The following is a 22,551-nucleotide window of genomic DNA, read 5'->3' on the forward strand; positions in this document are numbered from 1 at the left end:
GTTTTTAATGAAATTAAGTCTTCTGAGCCAGGCTGTTTCATAAAAGACTAATTTGAAGGTGAACACAGCCCAGACAAATCAACACAAAGTCATTTTTCCCTTCGGGACATTTCACAAAAGAATGTAACAGGAAGGAGAGGGAGTGTCCTTGAGGTGGGCAGCTAGTCAAAGTGGGAGACAAGAATACCCAATAAACCTGGCACTGGCTATTGCTTTTACTATGTAGCTTAGATCATATCGTCATTAGCTGAATTATCACACAGGAAAGACTTATTGATGCCAATGAGTGTGGACCGATAAACTTATTAGTGAGTTTCCTTTCCCACTGCTTGCTGTCTTTGCCAGACAAGGCAAATGTCATGCTTAGGTGACTTTTAAACTCAGGAAGCATGTATTACATGCTGCTGGAACACTTACATTTGTAGGAAATGGAGGTTAACCCTTGCACTTGTATTTGTGGATGACCAAAAAAAAATCACTAAATCAGGAGTCAGGAATATGAACCTACAGTAGACTTGAAAGTTGGAAATGGGCAGGAAATAAATTGGAATAAATGGCAGCAAATCAATTAACACTAAGTCCTTGTGTAACAGAACAGGTGTAGAAGCTAATTCAGTTTATTAAATGGTAACTAAACCCAAGTTAAAAAAAAAATATTATATTGCAGTTTTGATGTGGTGGCTGCATTCATTTCCTTTTTTGAGTATTTTCAGCAAATGCAGAAAATACCTGTTGATCTTGCCAGAAAAGCAGTGTGCTTGTCACTTCATGGGAGCTGTACTGTGACAGATCCAACTGGGACAGGGGCTTTTGGAGAGGACTAGGGGCAAGCCCCCTAGACACTGATTATGGCCCATGGAGAGAGCAGATCATTCTCTAATGATGGACAACAACTTCATGGACACTGAGAGCGTGGGTTTGATTACTTTTCTGAATAAGGACAATAAAGCTTCCTTTCTGGAGTGGATGGGAAGAGGTCATATTAATCTTGTACAGGCTAACGGGCAGAGGGAATATGGTGGCCCTCCTGCAGATTGGGTCGGAGAGGCTCCTTCACTTGGGACAGAAATATTTATCAACCATAATCCTCAAGGGATCTATGAAGGTAAATTATTTCCACTGTATCAGACTGCCGGGACATTGTATGTCCTCTTATCACTTTTCTAGTGGACAGAATACACAAATGTGTGTCTCTCCTATTGTGTGCTTTATAGGTTGCAGTCCTATTGTTAATAGTGTTCATTAAGTCACCTATTGTTTCTGTCAGTCTGCTCATCTCTTGAACAGGTAAATAATATTGTGACCACTGTCCCTTGTTATTGAACCATTGTGGGATGTTTATACTTATCATAATGTGTAATGCACTCTGTTCTGATCTTGGTGCCAAACATTATGACCGGGAGTGGGATCTCTGTTTAATCACAGCATTGTCTGGGTGGCTAGTTAATTAACGTAATGTTTATACCGCAGTATACGTATGTTGACTGTTGTTTTGCTATGTTAATTATATTTCTGTTTACAGTTTGTATTGTTAGGATAATATGATCAGGAGGGGAATGTCCTCCTGTGGGGTATAAAGTATGTGTTCAATAAAGAGTCATTCCTTTGGAGTTTACCTGACATCTTGTCTGCGTACAATGTTTGGGGTAAAAAGGGCTGTTATTAGCTCTCGGTCTGCTCAGAACTGTTTGGAGGACAGGAGGCATTGTTTGGCGGAAGGAAGCACCTAATCGGGCTGCCAATCAGTTCTGTCACATGTACCAAAGAATATCTTCCTTCCTAGCTATCTTATGTACGCTACCAATTACCATGCCCCCTAGGTACAGGAAATGAGTTATTTGCAGAATTACTGGGAGAAAATAAAGTAAAGGAAGATTGAAAAGAGAAAATAAATACAGTCATCACACCAAGGACTGGTAAACTGCAATAGATTACAATTATGTTTTTTTGGATTTACATACACGTTAATTACTGCTGAACTTTTTCATAGTCCGCTACCAGGGTGCCTCCCACAGCTGGCCACAGTAATGGATTTTCTAGTATGTAGTGCCAGTCAAGGCTTGCAATATGGCTATTCTGGCAAAACTAAAGGTCAAAGAGTGGTGTTACTAAACCCAGGACCCTGCATTTACTATATCTGGTCTCCCACAGAGCACACAGAACATGGAAATGCAATTGTTTTAGTAAATATAAACTGCTAAATACCTTTTCTCATTAGCAGTATATAGCAGTCTTCTGACTTCTATCAGTTCCTGGTTAAAGTTTGTAGTAGGAGTTTTTATACTGCACTGAGCTGTCCTATCAGGATCCCTGACCCTCTGTCTGGACAGTGCTGATTGGCCCTGTGCTGATCACATGCACTCTCCCAAGAAAAAAAAAAATACTCTCTAGCAATACACCCCAAACTGAGCATGTGCAGCCTGACTCCAGTAATTCTGTCTTATTTGGACCTGTTCTGGAGTCAGTGGAAGAAGAGGAGGATCTGTGCCTACAGGATCAAAAACTCTTTTTACACAATGCCGAAGATTAACCCCTTAGGTTCCACAGTGAGTATAACAAGCATGCTTTACTGCATATACAGACTGATTCTACTGTTGTGGGTTTAGTAACACCATTGTGACCTTTTGTGGAACACTCATGAAAACCATGCTTTACAGCAAACTAACAGCAGTTTATACATATCTGACACTTGACTCCGCAATAGTATAAAATTGCAGTTAAAAAAAAATGTTGGTCCTCCAAGAACTGTAAGGATTTGCTGGTGTGCTTAAAACACCCCAGGGCTGCTTTATTCCACGCTGTATAGCACCGAGCCTCTAATGCCGCATACACACGACTGGAATTTTTGACAGCAAAGGTCTGACAGAACGAGTCCATTGGACAATTCGATTGTTTGTGGGCTCCATCGGACCTTTACTTGCCAAAAATCCGGCAGACTTTAGAAATAGAACATGTTTTAAATTTTCCCGCCGGAACTCCGCCGGACCGAGAAATACGTTCGTGTGTATGCTAGTCTGACGGACAAAAAACGATGCTAAGGCAGCTATTGGCTACTGGCTATGAACTTCCTTATTCTAGTTTGGTCGTACGTCATCACGTTCGAATCCGTCGGACTTTGGTGTGATTGTGTGTGTCCAAGTTAGTTCATTCATAAAGTCCGCCGGAACTCCGCTGAAAGTCCGTCGGGAAGACTGTTGGACCTAGTCCGTCAAAAAGTCAGTTCGTGTCTACACGGCATAAGGCCTACTTGCAATAACCTGCAGTAGAACTAAGTCTGTTCCTTGTCACGTAAACTGCAATTTTTTTTTAGCCTGCATATGAAGAAGCATTTTCTTGAATTATAGAAACAGTTACAACTCATCCTACAAGGACTATATCAATTGTACAGTAGGTGGTACTATAATAAGCATTGCTATCACCTGTTAGTGATTTCTATTTCTCTTTCTACAGCAAAACTATACTGTTCTAGTTTACCCACACTTTCTCTGTATTTGCTGGTTTTATCCAACAAGTGATAAAAGCTCTGTTTGCCATGAAGTGCCCAAGTACAGTTCTCCTACAATGTCTCACTGACTTATGGTGTTAGAATAAAAAAAACAGATACTGTGATAGGTCAAGACACAGCACAGTTCAAGGAACCGACAAATTCCAAGCAACAAATATTAAGTAAAAAATGCCATTGCTTTTGCATTCTCCAGGGAGTGACAGACACTGATCAGTGGTGGCCAGGCTTTATATATATATATATATATATATATATATATATATATATATATATATATATATATAAATATGAATTTTCTTATCAAGCTCATAAAGGCTTTCAAGCCCTCACTGACACCTGTCATTATAGCCAGTACAGAGCAATTCATCCTCACTATTCACATGAAATGCAGTGAATAGATAAATAAAGCAAGGCCTCAGCACTTTTGTTCTCCCATCTTTATGTGCACCACCTCTTTATTTACATTAATACTATATGAGGTATGATCTGTATTGCATAATTACATTGGTCCAGCTTGGTATGCAAGGCACTTCATACCGGAGGGGCTGCGGGGAAGCTGACAGTCACTGTAGTAGCGGGCACTACTAGAGTCGTAGCTGCGATCTTCCAAGTCCTGTGCCAAGTAGCTTACCCTGTGAACACTGACCACATGGGTTCGTTCACTCACCACTACTGCCATTCACAGAACGTCTTGTATTTTACTTCCAATAATTTTTTGTTACATTTTCAACATAAGAGCAGTAGTTAACATGTAGTCATAATAACAATGTACCATAGACAATAGCAGAGAAGTGGGTTGAGATCATACATTCTAAAATTAGAGAGATTGTATTGTAGAATGCCTTGTAGTTTGTTCATTGGACAAGGCTGAGATTGCGACATCACCACCCCTCCTCTTCAAATCATCCAATCAGGGAACACCTCGTATTCATTAAAAAATACAAGGCTTTCTGTGAATGGTGGCAGTGCCAAGCAACCCCCTTTTGTCATTGTGCAGAAGGCATGCTGCTTTACATAGAACCTAGAGGATCGCATTTATCACTTCAATAGCGCTGACTATTACAGTGATAGTCAGGTTCCCCAGAGGCCCCATATGTATGAGATATGCACACTTACAATCATCAAAGCTGGATGAATGTAAGCATGCCATAAACATTATACCTGGAGTTGAGCTTTAAAGATTGGAAGACTGCCAGGCTGCCAGGGTGGTAAATCACTGTTCAGAAAGGTTCACTGAACTATATAGTATAAATTGAAAGTAAGGCCCGTTTCATAACATTGGCTTTGTAGCAGCAATTTGTAGCAGTGACAGAATTACTGACCTTAGCTGCTTTTGTTCCTGATAAAACAATTGATTGCAGGCAACAAGGGCTCATGCACACAGAGCTTAAACTGGTGTTGCCACAAAAAAATAAAAAGTTGCTTAAAATTCTTAAAAAAAATAAAAATAATTGGAAAAAGAAAAAATTGTTTACTCACCTATAAATACCTGTTGCTAGGGGGTCCCTCGTAGTCTGCCTTCTTCCTTGCCCGGGCTGGTGACATCACTTCCCCTCGCGCCGCACATTCACCTGGGACCTGTCACGTGTCCCAGGTGACTGTACGGCGTATCACAGCAGCCTGCGCCGCTCGCGCATGCGCAGTGGGTTCACAGCCGGGTGCCCACAGTACGCATGATGGCGCCGTGAGCGGAGCGGGGAACGAGGGGGGGCTTCGTTCCCCCGCATCGCTGGACCCTGGGACAGGTAAGTGTCCGATTATTAAAAGTCAGCAGCTGCAGTATTTGTAGCTGCTGACTTAATTTTTTTTTTTTTTTAGGGGGTACCCCACTTTAAAATGCTGCTTTTGCAAGCGTTGACCATGGATTATTTTTATTTTTTTATTTTTACAGCCTGTAAAAGCACCTCTATGTAAGGCTATGTGTCCATTCACACATAGGCATTTACAGACATATTAGAAGTGGATCGTTCACAGGTTAAAAAAAAAAACATTACATTTATGAAAGGCAAATCCACTTTGCACTGCAAGTGCACTTGGAAGTGCAGTATCTAAGGGGTAGATCTGAAATGAGTGGAAGCTCTGCTGATTTTATCATACAATCATGTGCAAGCTAAAATGCTGTTTTTTATTTTCCTTGCATATCCCCCTCGGATCTACAGAGACTTTACTTCCAAGTGTACTTTCAGTGCAAAGTGGATTTTCCTTTAGTAAATAACCCTCAATGTGTCTAAAGGCTAGAAGCGTTTAGCACTTGAATGTTATTGCATTCCAATAACCAGAATAAATGAATATTCTGGCCAACAGAATGCATTAACGCTCAAGTGCTAGATGTGCTTAAAACGCATGTGGAATATACTGCTTTTAAAGTGCTTTTTAACCACTTTCAGACCGGACCATTTTGCTGGTAAATGACCAGAGGTCTTTTTACAATTTGGCACTGCGCTGCTTTAACTGGTAATTGCGCGGTCATGCAATGTTGTACCCAAACAAAATTTGCGTCCTTTTCTTCCCACAAATAGAGCTTTCTTTTGATGGTATTTGATTGCCTCTGCGATTTAAATTTTTTGCGATATAAACGTAAAAAGACCGCAAATTTTGAAAAAAAATGATATTTTCTACTTATTGTTATTAGAAAAATCCAATAAACTCAATTTTAGTCATACATTTAGGCCAAAATGTATTTAGCCACATGTCTTTGGTAAAAAAAAAGTCAATAATTGTATATTTATTGGTTTGCGCAAAAGTTGTCACATCTACAAACTAAGGTACGTTTTCTGGAATTTACGCAGCTTTTAGTTTACGACTGCCTATCTCATTTCTTGAGGTGCTAAAATGGCAGGGCAGTACAAAACCCCCCCAAATGACCCCATTTTGGAAAGTAGACCCCCTAAGGAAATTGATAAGTGGCATGTTGAGCCCATTGAATATTTTATTTTTTTGCCTCAAGCGATTGAATAATGACAAAAAAAATATATATTTTTTTTTTACACAAAGTTGTCACTAAATGATATATTGCTCACACATGCTATGGGCATATGTGAAATGACACCCCAAAATAAATTCTGCTGCTTCTCCTGAGTACGGGGATACCCCATATGTGGGACTTTTTGGGAGCCTAGCCGCGTACGGGGCCCCGAAAACCAAGCACCGCCTTCAGGCTTTCTAAGGGCGTAAATTTTTGATTTCACTTCTCACTACCTATTACAGTTTTGAAGGCCATAAAATGCCAAGATGGCACAAACCCCCCCCAAATGACCCCATTTTGGAAAGTAGACACCCCTAAATTTAGGGGTACACTAGTGAGACTAGGTAATAAATGGCGGGTGCCCTGAAACTATAAAAAAATAACTAACCAACCAGCGTCACCTGTAACAGTTATATGGTGATCACTGGTGAAAGGGTTAACTAGGGGGCAATCAGGGGGCTTTATGCGGTAGTATATGGGGGTCCCTGGCGCTATAAAAAGCTGCGGCGAACCTAAATACCTACCTGCCTAACTAGCGTCACCTGTGACACTAATACAGCGATCAGAAAAACGATCGCTTATTAGGCTGGGTTCACACTGGAGCGATGCGGGAACGCCACGAATCCGTGGCGGGTTCCCGCATCACATGCCTCCCGGCGGCAGTTCACACTGCCCTATGCCCTAACAGTTATTACAGTCACAAATGACACCCGCCGGGTGATCAGGGGGTTAAACCATTATTAGGTAATAAATGCCGGGTGCCCTGAAACTATAAAAAAATAACAAACCAACCAGCGTCACCTGTAACAGTTATATGGTGATCACTGGTGAAAGGGTTAACTAGGGGGCAATCAGGGGGCTTTATGCGGTAGTATATGGAGGTCCCTGGCGCTATAAAAAGCTGCGGCGAACCTAAATACCTACCTGCCTAACTAGCGTCACCTGTGACACTAATACAGCGATCAGAAAAACGATCGCTTATTAGGCTGGGTTCACACTGGAGTGATGCGGGAACGCCACGAATCCGCGGCGGGTTCCCGCATCGCATGCCTCCCGGCGGCAGTTCACACTGCCCTATGCGAACTGCTGGGAGTGTCAGTGAAATGTTAATGACACCCCCAGATCAGTTCGCAGTGCGATCTGCAAACTCGGATCGCATGGTGTGAACACCCATGCGATCCGATTCTGCTGCGGGCCAAAAAAAATGTCCCGTGCGAATTTGCGGCGGGTGCGGCGGGTGCGATGCGAATTCAGCCATACTATCTGTATGGCTGAACTCGAATCGCACAGAGATCGGATGTGATTTGCACTGCAGTGCGGTGCGAATCACATTCGTTCTCATAAACCGCTGCAATGTGAACCCAGCCTTAGTGACACTGGCGACGGGGGGTGATCACAGGGTTAAACCTTTATTGGGGGGGTTAGGGGGGTACATTAGAACTAAAGGGGGCTAACCCTAACTGCCCTAACAGTTATTACAGTCACAAATGACACCAATGCAAAAAAATAAAATAAAAAAATGACATTGGTGTCACTGTGACTGGGGGGCAGGGGTAGTTGGGGGGGTGATCGGGGGGGGTGTGAGTGTGCCTGGCATGTTCTACTGTGTAGTGTCGTGTTGGTGCAACTCACCGATCCTCTCTCCTCGGTGTCGGAACGAAAAATACCGACACGGAGGAGAGATTACATCACTTCCTCTCCTGTGTTTACATTACAGGAGAGGAAGTGATGTGACGAAGGATTTCTATTCGTCGGGAGCGATCGCGAGGGGGTGGCCATGAATGAATGGCTGCCCCCTCATCCCGGATCGCTCCCGAACGAATACCGACCGCCGCAGGCACCGGGTGGGGGCCTGATCGGGCCCCCGACCCGCGGGAAGGCAAGGACGTACATGTAAGCCCTTATGCCTGCCCGTGCCATTCTGTCGACGTACATCGTCGTGCGGTGGTCGGGAAGTGGTTAAGCAGCAAAACTAGGAGTTTGGCATTCAGAGGGGATTTAAAAGACACCCTATGTGTACAAGACCTAGATGATCTATGATGCAGAAATCCCAAGTGATTTGTAGCTTACTTGCTGAGCGATTGACTTTTTGTAGCATTCAGTACTAGCAAAAGAATCCCCAGCTTCTGTAACTTCTAATGTTATCCAAAGAAGCTGCTGATGATCATGGCACACTAGAGATTTGTAGCTGCCTAGATCAGCATTGTAGTCAGCCACAGCAGCAACTCTGTAGCCAGTTCCAATCACTGGAGAAAATAAACAGTTGTAGCTGCTACAAATCGATGCTACAAGTTTCTAGTGTGAGATGAGGTTGTAAAGCTCCAAAAAAAAAAAAAAAACAACTCTCCAAGACAAAGGCATAATGCATCGCATACTAGCTCATCATAAAATACTTAGCTTAGAATGATGCCCTGCAGGGCCGCCCGCACTCCGCTCCCACGGCTGTCATCTTTCACCGGAGTTACTTCCTGGTTTGCGAGCTCCGGTGCTGTCGTTTGCCAAAGCCACGATGATGTCACTCCCGAGCGTGCGCAAGGGAGCTGCTGGTCACGGCATGGGCCTTGAAAAAACAGCACCAGCGGGCAGTTTATTCAGTGAGCATGCGCCGAAGATGTCGGCAGCAGAATATATAGTGAATATCTCCTAAACTGTGCAAGTTTAGGAGATATTTACAGTACCTACAGGTAAGCTTAGTTACAGGCTTACCTGTAGGTACAATTGGTGTAACAGCGTTTACAACCACTTTAAGCTGTTCATGAGAGAGGGAGAAACAAATCCTAATGCGCAAACACAGTTTACAAATTTGACATGTTTTAGTAAAACTGTATATATCATTGCAACTATCCAGGACAGGACAAATTATGGCTTCATATGGTGGTAAATGTTAATAGATATCTACTGATTTTTTAAAATTATTATTATTATCAGTAAAACTGGCCCAAAATAGTAAAAAAAAATTGACTTTCTTTTCAAACTGTAGCTGTATATTTCTTGCTATTACTAGATACCAGTGATACTGCAGTGATACTACATACAGTCCCTTGAAAAAGTATTCACACCCCTTGACATTTTCCACATTTTGTCATGTTACAACCAAAAATGTAAATATATTTTATTGGGATTTTATGTGATAGATCAACACAAAGTGGCACATAATTGTGAAGCGGAAGGAAAATAATAAATGGTTTTCAAATTTTTTACAAATAAATCTGTGAAAAGTGTGGTGTGCATTTGTATTCAGCCCCCTAAATGAATACTTTGTAAAACCCCCTTTCGTTGCAATTACAGCTGTAAGTATTTTTGGGGATGTCTCTACCAGCTTTGTACATCTAGAGCTTTGTCAGATTGGATGGAGCGCATCTGGGAACAGCAATTTTCAAGTCTTGCCACAGATTCTCAATTGGATTTAGGTCTGGACTTTGACTGAGCCAGTCTAACACATGACTATTCTTTGATCTAATCCTTCTCATTGTAGCTCTGGCTGTATGTTTAGGGTCGTTGTTCTGTTGGAAGGTGAACCTCTGCCCCAGTCTCAAGTCTTTTGCAGACTGTAACAGGCTTTATTCTAGGATTGCCCTGTATTTGGCTCCATCCAGCTTCCCATCAACTCTGACCAGCTTTCCTGTCCCTGATAAAGAAAAGCATCCCCACAACATGATGCTGCCACCACCATTTGGAAAAAAAATTTGGAAAATTTCAAGGGGAATGAATACTTTTTCAAGGCACAGAAACAATAATGCACATTTTGCTTTTTTATACCTAAACTACACTGCCACTGACAATAACTGACACTGATACTAATTAAAAATGCTTTCTTAATCCTACCTCAAATACAATGACCCTGATCTTTGACCCAATCTTTGACTCTGACCATGACATTTGACCCTAAAGACTCATACACATGATTAGAAAGTCTAAAATTTTGCACAAACATGAAAATTTTACCAAATACAAGATCGTACAATTTTCGTTTAATCATTACAGTTTTCATCTGAAAATACAATACAAATACATTACATCACTTCCCAATTTTTATTCTGTCGTACGAGAATTTTCGTACTTTCGTACTCTAGTAACCTATTCATTTCAAAATGGACACTTTGTCCCTAACCTAGATCGAACCCTGATCTAGGTATATTTTCTTCATTTTTTACACACACTTCCTTGTTTACACTTTTCTCCTCTAGAAAGGATAAGATAAAAATATATATTTTTCTCCTTTGAAGAGGAGAAACAAACGCAGGAGTTGGGTATACTATGACTGATCACAGGTGGGGTGTACAGTGACTAAAACACCACTAGGCCACAAACATGCACTGCACACACAATTGCAGCGCAGTTGGGCCATGGCTCCATTCACTTGAGAGGGTATCATTTTTGCCATAGCCGCAACATGTGTATAGCCCCATCTGGCTACCTTTTCAGCTTAAGAGGAGCAGTATTTTTACTGTCCCCTAGCAACAAGTGTAAACTCAGCCTTTGTGAATTCCTCTGGTATCTTTTTCTCATCACCTGAGTAGAAGAATGTAAACAAAAAATAAATCTTTGTAAAAAAAAAAAATAGCTAGATCAGTGCTTGATCTAGGTTAGTGACAAGGTAGAGTCAAAGAGTTTTAGGTAGTGCGAAAAATAAAAGCAAAATGCACTTTATTGTATTGCCACAAACTACAGGAGTAGAATGTATCTGTTTTTTTTTTTTTTTAATTGGTGGGTTATAGCAATAGCAAAAAAAAAAAAAAAATAAATAAGATTGCGCTATGGACAAATTCTACCTATTCCCTACAAAGGGTAGGAGGATGAAATAAATAAATAAATAAAATGAAAATAAATACAAAACCAAATGAACTCCAAGGTTAAAGCTGCCTGTGCTTGAAACCTGTCCCTAAGAATAGGGGTAGGCTGGCAAACTGAAGTGGGAATTAAGCTTTGGCGCTAAAACCTTTTTTACGTGCACTGTGAGTGCCAAAATTGTATATGTGTGTGAAGTGATCTGTAGTCTCTACTAATGATCAAAATAATTATTGTGAAATAATGTGGAAATCTGCCAAAATCCACTATATACGTGATATCTACCAAAATACGTGTTGAAAGAAAAAAATTAAAATATATAAAAAGAAAAAAGAAAAAAAGAAAAAAAGGAAACAAAATATGTGTCTGTCAACCTACAGCTCAAAATACACATATGTTGCAAGAAAATAGTGGATAATTCGCATTGAAAACAATTAAAAATAATAATACATGCGTGCTAAGTGATCATACGCAAACAAAACCAATGTCTATACTCTATACTCGATATTTAAATCCTTAAACGGTGACAATCACACAACGTTTGTGAAAGTGCCAAGAAAAATTAAATAAAATAAATAAAAAATAAAAAATAAAAAATAAATAAAAATAAAAATCTTTCAATGTCCAACAGAAATATGTTCAAAATCGCATCATTTAGTTGCTGGAAAATGCATGGAATTTCTGTCAGGTGAGGGGAGGTGGAGCAAGGTGACTAATGCAGAAGGGTTAAGTGCATTCCTCTCCGGTGCGCCACTCTGTGTTAAGAAAGGTATGTATATGCGCTCACCAGATCAAGGACCCACAAGGGGTTAACCGAGCAATCACAGTATGAGCCACTGTGCAGCTTTCCTTGGGCTCTGCTCCTGCTGTGCTGGGGGAATGCTTTTACACCTTTCCTTCCATAAATGGTCCGTTTAGTAATTAAACATAGGAGGAAACAGAAATACAACCATAGTGCAATACTGTTGTTCAATCTTTTATTAGTTTAAAAGTTAGGTTACTCACAATGTCCACTAAAACAAATCGCCTTAAAAATGACTGCAACGCCGGCGCAGTCATTTTTAAGGCGATTTGTTTTAGTGGACATTGTGAGTAACCTAACTTTTAAACTAATAAAAGATTGAACAACAGTATTGCACTATGGTTGTATTTCTGTTTCCTCCTATGTTTAATTACTAAACGGACCATTTATGGAAGGAAAGGTGTAAAAGCATTCCCCCAGCACAGCAGGAGCAGAGCCCAAGGAAAGCTGCACAGTGGCTCATACTGTGATTGCTCGGTTAACCCCTTGTGGGTCCTTGATCTGGTGAGCGCATATACATACCTTTCTTAACACAGAGTGGCGCACCGGAGAGGAATGCACTTAACCCTTCTGCATTAGTCACCTTGCTCCACCTCCCCTCACCTGACAGAAATTCCATGCATTTTCCAGCAACTAAATGATGCGATTTTGAACATATTTCTGTTGGACATTGAAAGATTTTTATTTTTATTTATTTTTTATTTTTTATTTTTTATTTATTTTATTTAATTTTTCTTGGCACTTTCACAAACGTTGTGTGATTGTCACCGTTTAAGGATTTAAATATCGAGTATAGAGTATAGACATTGGTTTTGTTTGCGTATGATCACTTAGCACGCATGTATTATTATTTTTAATTGTTTTCAATGCGAATTATCCACTATTTTCTTGCAACATATGTGTATTTTGAGCTGTAGGTTGACAGACACATATTTTGTTTCCTTTTTTTCTTTTTTTCTTTTTTCTTTTTATATATTTTAATTTTTTTCTTTCAACACGTATTTTGGTAGATATCACGTATATAGTGGATTTTGGCAGATTTCCACATTATTTCACAATAATTATTTTGATCATTAGTAGAGACTACAGATCACTTCACACACATATACAATTTTGGCACTCACAGTGCACGTAAAAAAGGTTTTAGCGCCAAAGCTTAATTCCCACTTCAAAAAAAAAAATACAACTACAGTTTAAAAAAAAAAAATGTTTAACTATCTTTGGACAGTTTTCCTTAAATAAAAAAAAAAAATCAGAACCAAAAAGCTCCAGGCCCTGACGGGCTAGCTTATTGTTATTACAAGACATTCCTACCGGTCCTAAGTCCTCACATGATTTCACTCTATATTTCTCTACTTCAAGGTTCAATTCCACACTCCCAATTCCTTCATGCCCATATCTCGGTCCTTCCAAAACCTGGTAAGGACCCCTCCCTGCCAGACAACTACAGGCCCATAGTGTTATTAAACTCAGACTATAAGATATTTATGAAGATCTTGGCAAACAGGTTGACTCATATAATTCCTACACTTATCCATAGAGACCAGGTGGGTTTTGTACAAACCCGACATGCAGGAGACAATACAAGGCGCACAATAGACCTTATTGATCTATTATACAAAACTTCTCGCCCAGCTCTAATTCTAAGTCTTGACCCTCAAAAGGCCTTTGACCGGCTCAGCTGGCCATATATGTTTGCCACTCTTTCTAAATATGACTTTACCGGTCCTTTCGTGGCAGCCCTTGAGGCCCTCTACTCCCGCCCCTCTTCCCAGGTTAAATTGACATCTCATTTATCATCCTCCTTCCCCCTGAGCAATGGCATCAGACAAGGATGCCCCCTATCGCCCCTTCTTTTTATTCTCTGCCTAGAACCCCTGGCGGAGGCCATCCACATGAACCCAGACATTGGAGGAGTGTGTTTACGCCACAGAGAATATAAAATGTCCCTGTTCGCAGACGACATCCTCCTGACATTGACTAAACCCCACATCTCACTTCCAAATCTCCTATCCCTGCTGAAAGACTTTAGCTCAATATCTGATTATAAAATTAACACGAGTAAAACAGAAGTTTTGCCCATACACATTCACTCTTGTGATCTTATCGTACTACATAACAACTACTCCTCTCACTTGTGCACAGACTCCATTAAGTACCTGGGCATTAACATAACTCCTTCTTATTCAACCTTATACCTAGCTAACTACCCCCCACTCTTTCGCGACATCGATATACTTTTGAAGCAATGAGATTTGCTTCCCCTCTTGCTTCTGGGCGGAATCAATGTCCTGAAGTTGTCTGTAATGCCTAGACTCCTTTACCTTTTTGACACTCTCCCGATTCCCATCCCAATGTCGCAACTGAAGGCTGTTCAGAGGACTTTTCTTAATATTATGGTGGTGCTGGCTCCGAGATGGCGTTATTACGCTACACACCTCAAACCAATTATTACCTGGTCGTCCAGGAAAGCCCCTACTGTGTGGGCAGAAATTGAGATGAGCATCACTAGACCTGCACATATTTGTGCCATGCTTTGGTCAGACCTTAAAACCTTCATGGGTCCACTTTGCAGCATATGTCTAGCCCCGATGCTGTTCTCCTTGGATATCTGGAGGAAGTGCTTGAGGTTATTCTCTCTTGCCTCCCAATGCCCTCCTTTGATAAACATACTGTTTAACCCAGATATCCCAGACAGCCTGGCATATGATAGAATGCTTCCTTGGTCCCAGGCTGGTATATTTCAATTTCACAACATAGTAAACCCCCTTACCAGGAGACTTCTATTGTTCGCGGAGTTACAGAAACAGCACCAGATTCCCAAACAGCTCTCCCACTCCTATTTGCAAATCAGACATTATTTTGCCTCTAAATCCCCCATCCTCCCTTGACAAGCCAACCCCATTTGAACTTCTATGTGCTCAAGGCCCATATCAGGCCCATTTAATCTCTGACATATACAGAATACTCCACGACTCAGTGCCCATTACTGACTCTTCCCATTCTTAAATGCAGAAGTGGACTCAAGTGCTAAAACATACCGCACTACTCCCGCAGTGGCAGAAAATATGGGCAGCCGTCTCTAAGTCGTCATGGAACAGAAAGAAACGGCCTATAAGATATTACTCTTTTGGTATAAAACGCCCCAAAATTATGCACAAATATGACCCCAAGACCCCTAAAATGTGTTGGAGATGCCAGGGAGACACAGGCTCCCATTTCCACATTTTCTGAGACTGCCCCCTGATCCGCCCATTCTGGCTTACAATACAGTCCTTCACCCAGGACTTGTTTGAGATTTTCCTTCCATTAGACCCTCTGCATTTTTTATTAGGGCTACCAATCCCTGGGCTCTCCAAACATGCTCAGAAACTCGCCACCTTTATTCTAATAGCAGCTAAAAGAGTCAACCCTGTACGGTGGCTCTCCCGAACTCCACCCGCTCTCTCCCAAGTTTTCCAGAATCTAGAATACATTGGCCGTATGGAACGGCTTACGGCAATAGTGCATGACACTATGCCTCAGTTCTCTAAGATTTGGGATCTGTGGAGTCACTCTAAACTTAATACTGGTTCTTACTCTGTGCCCCCTTAGGAAGAGTTCAATGCTTAAATTAACTGTCCTATCAGTTCCATGACCTCCTGCAGGAGAGAAATTCCCTTACCCCCTGCCTCCTGGTATATAAACATATGGTTATAGCGATCTGTGATCTGTACCATAAATGGCTGTTATTTTGATGGCATACTAATTGTGCTGGATCTTCCTTATCCCTTCCCCCCTCTTCCCTCCCTCCCCTTCTCTCTCTCTTTCCCTTTCCTTACATTCCTCCCTCCATTTTGATTTGTTATGTATGATATTAATATTGTTTCCCTGCACACTTATATAAGTGTAAGATACTGTAATCTTGTTATCTTTATACTTTCAATAAAAAATCAGGAGATATTCATTACCATTTACCAACAAATGAAGGACCAACATTTTCAGAATAAAACAAGGTGTAATTTACCAACTAATTGCAATGATATGTACAGTTTTACTAACACATGTCAAAGTTGCAAAACTAAGTTCAGGCATCTCTGTTAAAAATATTAAATGATATATTAATTTCCACATAGCATTTCAATTATTTGTAGCCTACCTCTATTAATCCAAATGATCTTGAAGTTTGCACACTTACTACGTGAAGATCCCCACACATTTGCTTCTGTGACACGTAATTATTGTGCCAATGCGGCTAGCACTGCTGTGTCGCATATTTCACAGAGCCTGCCTTCTGAACTACAGAGGTGCTGAAAGGAGGAGTTTCAGGAGTCGGAGTCAGTACAGGAATCGCAGCTTGCAAGCAGCACGGTGCCATGGGATATGTAGTCCTTAGAAACTGAAAGTAAACTGCAGAGGAGAAGCTGCAGAGCATGCAGAGAACCCAGAAAGTTGTGTAAAGCGATAGCCAACTGACAGGCAGAACTTACAACATGACAGGAGATTTTTCAAGTAAGCTTATATTGGATTGTCAAACATAATTATTGTTTGTATTGTTATTACAATACATTTTTTATATTAATTATTATTTTTTACATATTCCTTTTTTATGCAATAGTTAACTATTGATTTTCTATATTGCTCATACACTATTGATTGCACTGAATGCACTCTAATAATCTTTTCACCTGTTATATGCATTGCGTTATATATTGCAAGTATATTTTTAGTGCTGCACTTCTTTTTTACATATTGTTATTACAATGCTGATGCTATTAAATGAAACCGTATGCTATGATCATAGAATGCTTGTAAAAACAATAAATACTACCCAAACCAATTGCTGATGCATACGCCCATGAGCAATATGTCACGTTTTTCACAGAACTTGCCCCACCTTATCTTGTAGATACATGTAGCATCACTGCTAAAGAAATAAGCCAAGGAATCCAAGTATATGTCAATACAGATTGCCACAGTCTGGCTGTGCCAGTAAAAATTGTCCCCTAGATGGAAGGTAGACTTTTATCTGCAAAGTACATGGCAGCTAAAGGACTCATGATAAAATTGCAAGGTAACAAGCGCAGTATTCTGAAACCATATAATCATCTACTGCACGTTCATCATATGAACACAATGAAGGGACAAGTAAGTCTCTGCACACGGACAAAACAACTGCTTTCACATGTGTCACAGACACCTAAAAGGTACACGTGAACTTCAGAATCAAAACCTGATAAAGGTTAAATCTATAGCCACAAAAGCAACATTTCTGGACTGAGCATTTAAAACAGCCATGCACGTGGTCCCACAAAATGGACCTTATAGAATATCCAAAATACATATTCACCTACCTAAATGGAAAGTAGTGCTGACATTTTTCTTTTCAATATATTTTTAAGAGAGCAGTATTTTGCAGTTACGGTACATTCTTCAAAAGAAAAGGGTAAACAGAATATAACAGAGCAATACTTTGCAGTTACATTCAACAAACTAGCCTGTTTTAAGAAACGTATCATTACAGAAAGTTTAGGTAGAAGGTATATCTGATATTTTAGTGCTGACATTTTTATACATTGCAGGATTATGTGACCACTACAATGTTTTATCAAAAGCTATTCATATACATTGCAGGACTATGTGACGTTAAAGGTTTTATCAAAAGCCACCGATATTGTGAAATGACAAATGAGGTGAAGGACACAACAGAGAGATTTAATGGGGAACTACACCAGCTTTGTTTCAACTTTATTTTTATTTTTAGGTGGAACTGTGGGTAAAATCCAAAAAAGTTATAGACTGTGCCTTAAAAAAAGTATTCATACCCCTTGAAATTGTCCACATTTTGTCATGTTACAACCAAAAACTTAAATGAATTTTATTGGGATTTTATGTGACAGACCAACACAAAGTGGCACATAATTGTGAAGTGGAAGGACAATTATAAATGGTTTTCAAATTTTTACAAATACATATCTGAAAAGTGTGGGTTCATTTGTATTCAGCCCCCTTTACTCTGATACCCCTAACTAAAATCTAGTGGAACCAACTGACTTCTTAATCATGAAGGCCAAGGAACACACCAGACAGGTCAGGGATTGGGTTGGGGAGAAGTTTAAAGCAGGGTTAGGTTATAAAAATAATCCCAAGCTTTGAACATCTCACAGAGCACTCACCATCATCTGAAAAAAGGAAAGAGTATGGCACAACTAGAAACCTACCAAGGTACCTACCAAGGTACCAATGGTTGTCCGCCTAAACTGACAGGCCGAGCAAGGAGAGCATTAGTAAGAGAAGCAGCCAAGAGGCCCATCATGGTAACTCTGGAAGAGCTGCAGAGATACACAGCTCAGGTGGGAGAATCTGTCCACAACTATTAGAATCCGACAACTATTAGTCGTGCACTCCACAAATCTGGCCTTTATGGAAGAGTGGCAAGAATAAAGCCATTGTTGAAAGAAAGCCATAAGAAGTCCCATTTGCAGTTTGCAAGAAGCCATGTCGGGGACACAGCAAACATGTGGAAGAAGGTGTCTGGGTCAGATGAGACCAAAATTTAACTTTTTGGTCTAAAAGCAAAATGCTATGTGTGGCAGAAAACTAACACTGCACATCACCCTAAACACACCATCCCCACTGTGAAACATAGGGGTGGCAGCATCATGTTGCAGGGATGCTTCTCATCAGCAGAGACAGGGAAGCTGATCAGAGTTGATGGAAAGATGGATAGAGCCAAATACAGAGCAAGCTAAGAAGAAAACCTGTTAGAGTCTGCAAAAGACTTGAGACTGGGGTGAAGGTTCACCTTCCAGCAGGACAATGACCCTAAACATACAGCCAGAGCTACAATGGAATGGTTTAGATCAAAGCATATTCATGTGTTAGAATGGCCCAGGCAAAATCCAGACCTAAATCCAACTGAGAATCTGTATCAAGACCTGAAAATTGCTGTACACAGACGCCCTATGTCCAATCTGACAGAGATTGAGCTATTTTGCAAAGAAGAATGGGAAAACATTTCACTCTCCAGATGTGCAAAGCTGGTAGAGATATATAAAAAAAGACTTACAGCTGTAATTGCAGTGAAAGGTGGTTCTACAAAGTATTGACTCAGGGGGCAACACCATTTATCATTTTCCTTCCACGTCACAATTATGTGCAAATTTGTGTTGGTCTATTACATAAAATCCCAATAAAATATATTTAGGTTTTTGGTTGTAACATGACAAAACGTGGAAAATTTCAAGGGATATGAATACTTTTTCAAGGTACTGTATGTTGCAGTCTTTTACTGCCACTAACACAGCAAGTTTTGTTTTCTGAGTCCTTATAGAACATATTTTTAAACCAGTTGAAACTCCTAGTGGAGCCCCTATTTTTCCACTTCCTTTAATGATGTTCATTCTGTAGTAAAATTGCACAGTAGCGTTTTCACCCTGGTTGGCCACTTTAAAGAGACCCTATTAGGTATCTAATCAAATCAAAATGTCACTCCAAAGCATCAGCAGAAGTAGTAACCTTACCTCTTCAGTAGCCCATATTTACTACCTTCCCTATGTTCCAGTATTGTAGCCTTTGCCAGTCTAAGGCTGGGTTCACACCTATGCGAATTGGATGTGGATTTCACTGCATCCAATTCGCATAGCAGGAGACTGTGACTGGTTCTCTATGGAGTGGGTTCACATATCTCCGGGGCAGCTGCACTGCACAGAAACACTGTGTATCTTTGGCTCTGTTTCAGTTCTAAATTCAGGCACAAATTCTGCCCTGATTCGTCCCTGAACCTGAGAATGGGGATGCACAGTTTTCCTGTGTGATCCGCAGCCAGTTCCAGTGTGAACCAAGCCTAGGTCATGTCTTTTTAGGATATTTATTGAAGAACTTGGATGGGGTGTAGGGTGATATGGCATACTCCAAATTGACTGAATATTTGCAGGGGGGCACTCAGTTTTGCTAAGCCTCCCTGAACCGTCTCTATTTTGGAATAAATAAAGATGACAGTCCTTTTCAAAAGCCTTCTTCCACCCAAAGAAAGCAGCACACAGTCACTAGGATTCTGAGCTCAGGTCAGTACTTAAAATAAGGAATGGACCGCCGTTCAGCTTGCACCAGAACTTTTGAACACTGCAAAAGTTCGGACCCCGAATAACGAATCCCATTAAAGTCAATAGGACCCAAACGTCAGAAATCAAAAGTGCCCATTTTGAAGGATTATATGCAAGTAATTGGGCATACACTGGTTATATAGGTCTGGGTCTTGCCCTGGGGGGCATGTATCAATAGAAAAAAAAGTTTGTAAAAAAATATAATTTTTGAAATAATTGCATTTATAAAGCCAACAAAAAAAATCAAATTTTCCCTGCAAGCTGCCTTTATTTTTCTCAGCAACATCTGGGGAGCCAGTGTGTATTATGAGGCCACAATGTAGTACACTGGGAAAAAGATTAGAGACTTTTTAGATACATTCTGGCGTCACTTTGACTTTGGATCAAAGTAACGGGTGCTTAAAAATTGGTCTTTGGGTGTCAATGCGCCTTCCCACCGTAACCCTATAGAGGTACTCTTGATGAAAGCAAGAATTGGCCTTGCTGTAAAAAATTGCAATGATATGCACCTGTCAAACAGATGCAGAAAAATTACTCTTTGAGTGTCAGGGGCACCTTCCCACCGTAACCCTATAGAAGTACTCTTGATGAAAGCAAGAATTGGCCTTGCTGTATAAAAATAGCAATGATATGCACCTGTCAACAGGTGCAGAAAAATTGGTCTTTGGGTGTCGGTGGCGCCTTCCCACCATAACCCTATAGAGGTACTCTTGATGAAAGCAAGAATTGACCTTGCTGTAAAAAATTGCAATGATATGCCCCTGTCAAACAGGTGCTGAAAGTTGGTCTTTGGGTGTTAATTGGCACCTATACCTATACCAAAAACATTCTTCCAGATCAAATGATTGAACACCCTCAAATCTAAGCAGCCTCAAAGTCCTGCAGAGATTCCACATCCAAAAAAGACTTAATCAGTGACATCAGCATCAGGGGCTTAATAGCTGTTAATCCAGGACTGATTCCTTTCTATAAAAGTCAAACGGTCCACAGAATCTGTGCGTTCTATGATCAGTAACGAAACCTCCTGCAGCACTGAATGCCCCTTCTCAAAGCACACTGGATGCAAGGCAGCCCAACAACTAAAAATCATACTGGGCAAGTTCTGGTCAGTGGTTTATTCTCATGACCCAGTAAGTCAGAGGATCTTCAGCTGGAAAGCTCTCCCTCTCTGTTTTGGCCCCGAGGTAATCGTCCAGCATGTGATGCAGACACTGCCGATGGGATATGGAAGCTGACAGCTCTGGGTTGCGAGGACTAAAAAATTCTGGACGCCTTCTCCAACGCTCCTCTCTTGACCAACAGAAGACTCAAAATGACACTGTAACCTACTGGAGTCAGGAAAAACGTTCAATAAAATCCTCTTTAACGTGTCCTCAAGATATTTTATCTTCTGCACTCTCTTTGGGGATGGTTCTGAGACCTTCCTCTTATAACAGTGGTCAAGGAGGGTTGCCTACCAGTATCCATCGTTCTCCTTTATGCCATGTATTCTTGGGTCCTTTCACAGGCTTTGAAGCATGAGGTTGCCCATGCACCTCAAATTTGCAGAGGCATGAGAAGCAGACTCATCGGGGTCACTCAGGATGACAGCATCTGGAACTTCCTCCTCCCAGCCACGTACTACTCCCAAGGGTCCTGGGGTTTGTAAAGCCATTGCTTACAGATTGAAGCATGTCTTCCTCTTTTTCGAAGCCTATGAAAGTGCCAGAATCCTCCTCCCCTCTCTCCTCCTCTGTGTTCTGTGACATAGAAATGATGGTGTCTGGATAAAGTGGGCCTTGAGAGGAAAGGAAGTCCTCCTAATCGTGCCCTGTCCATAATGCCACACAGAGTCTGCTCCAGCAGGAACACAACAGGGATTGTGTCACTGATGCATGCACTGTCACTGCTCACCATCCTTGTGGCCTCCTCAAATGGTGACAATACAGTGCATGCATCCTCAATGATCAGCCATTGGCATGGGGGAAAAAAGCCGAGGTGGCCTGAGCCTGTCATTGTGCGTATTCACACAGGTACTTGTTGACGGCCCTCTGCTGCATGTATAGACGCTGCAGCATTGCCAAAGTCAAATTCCACCTGGTGGGCATGTCACAAATCAGGCGGTGTATGGGCAGGTGGAATTCCAGCCAGTCAAGCACTGGCTTTGTATGACCGCCTGAAATAGCTACAGACTTTTCTGGCCAGCTTTAGCACATCTTGCAATCCTGAGTCCATATTTATTTTACCACCAAATTGAGGACATGTGCCAGGCATGGCACATGTGTCAACTTTCCCCAAGGGCAGACAGGAGGTTTGTGCCATTATCGCACACCACCATTCCTGGCTCCAGCTGGCATGGTGTGAACCACCTCTGGGCCTGTCCCTGCAGAGCTGCAAGAATATCTGCTCTGGTGTGGTTCCTGTCCCC

The 22,551-nt window shown here is 41.2% G+C and overlaps 1 protein-coding gene across 3 annotated transcripts in view; it reads right to left on the reverse strand.

Annotated features, from left to right (window-relative positions):
* COL8A2 (collagen type VIII alpha 2 chain) overlaps nt 1-22,551 on the reverse strand; it is a 226,353-nt gene that overhangs the window by 177,565 nt on the left and 26,237 nt on the right. The window lies entirely within an intron of this gene.

This window comes from Lithobates pipiens, unplaced genomic scaffold (assembly GCF_037356315.1).
Source record: "Lithobates pipiens isolate NorthernLeopardFrog02 unplaced genomic scaffold, aLitPip1_a1.2 Scaffold_16, whole genome shotgun sequence".
Classification (NCBI taxonomy): Eukaryota; Metazoa; Chordata; class Amphibia; order Anura; family Ranidae; genus Lithobates; species Lithobates pipiens.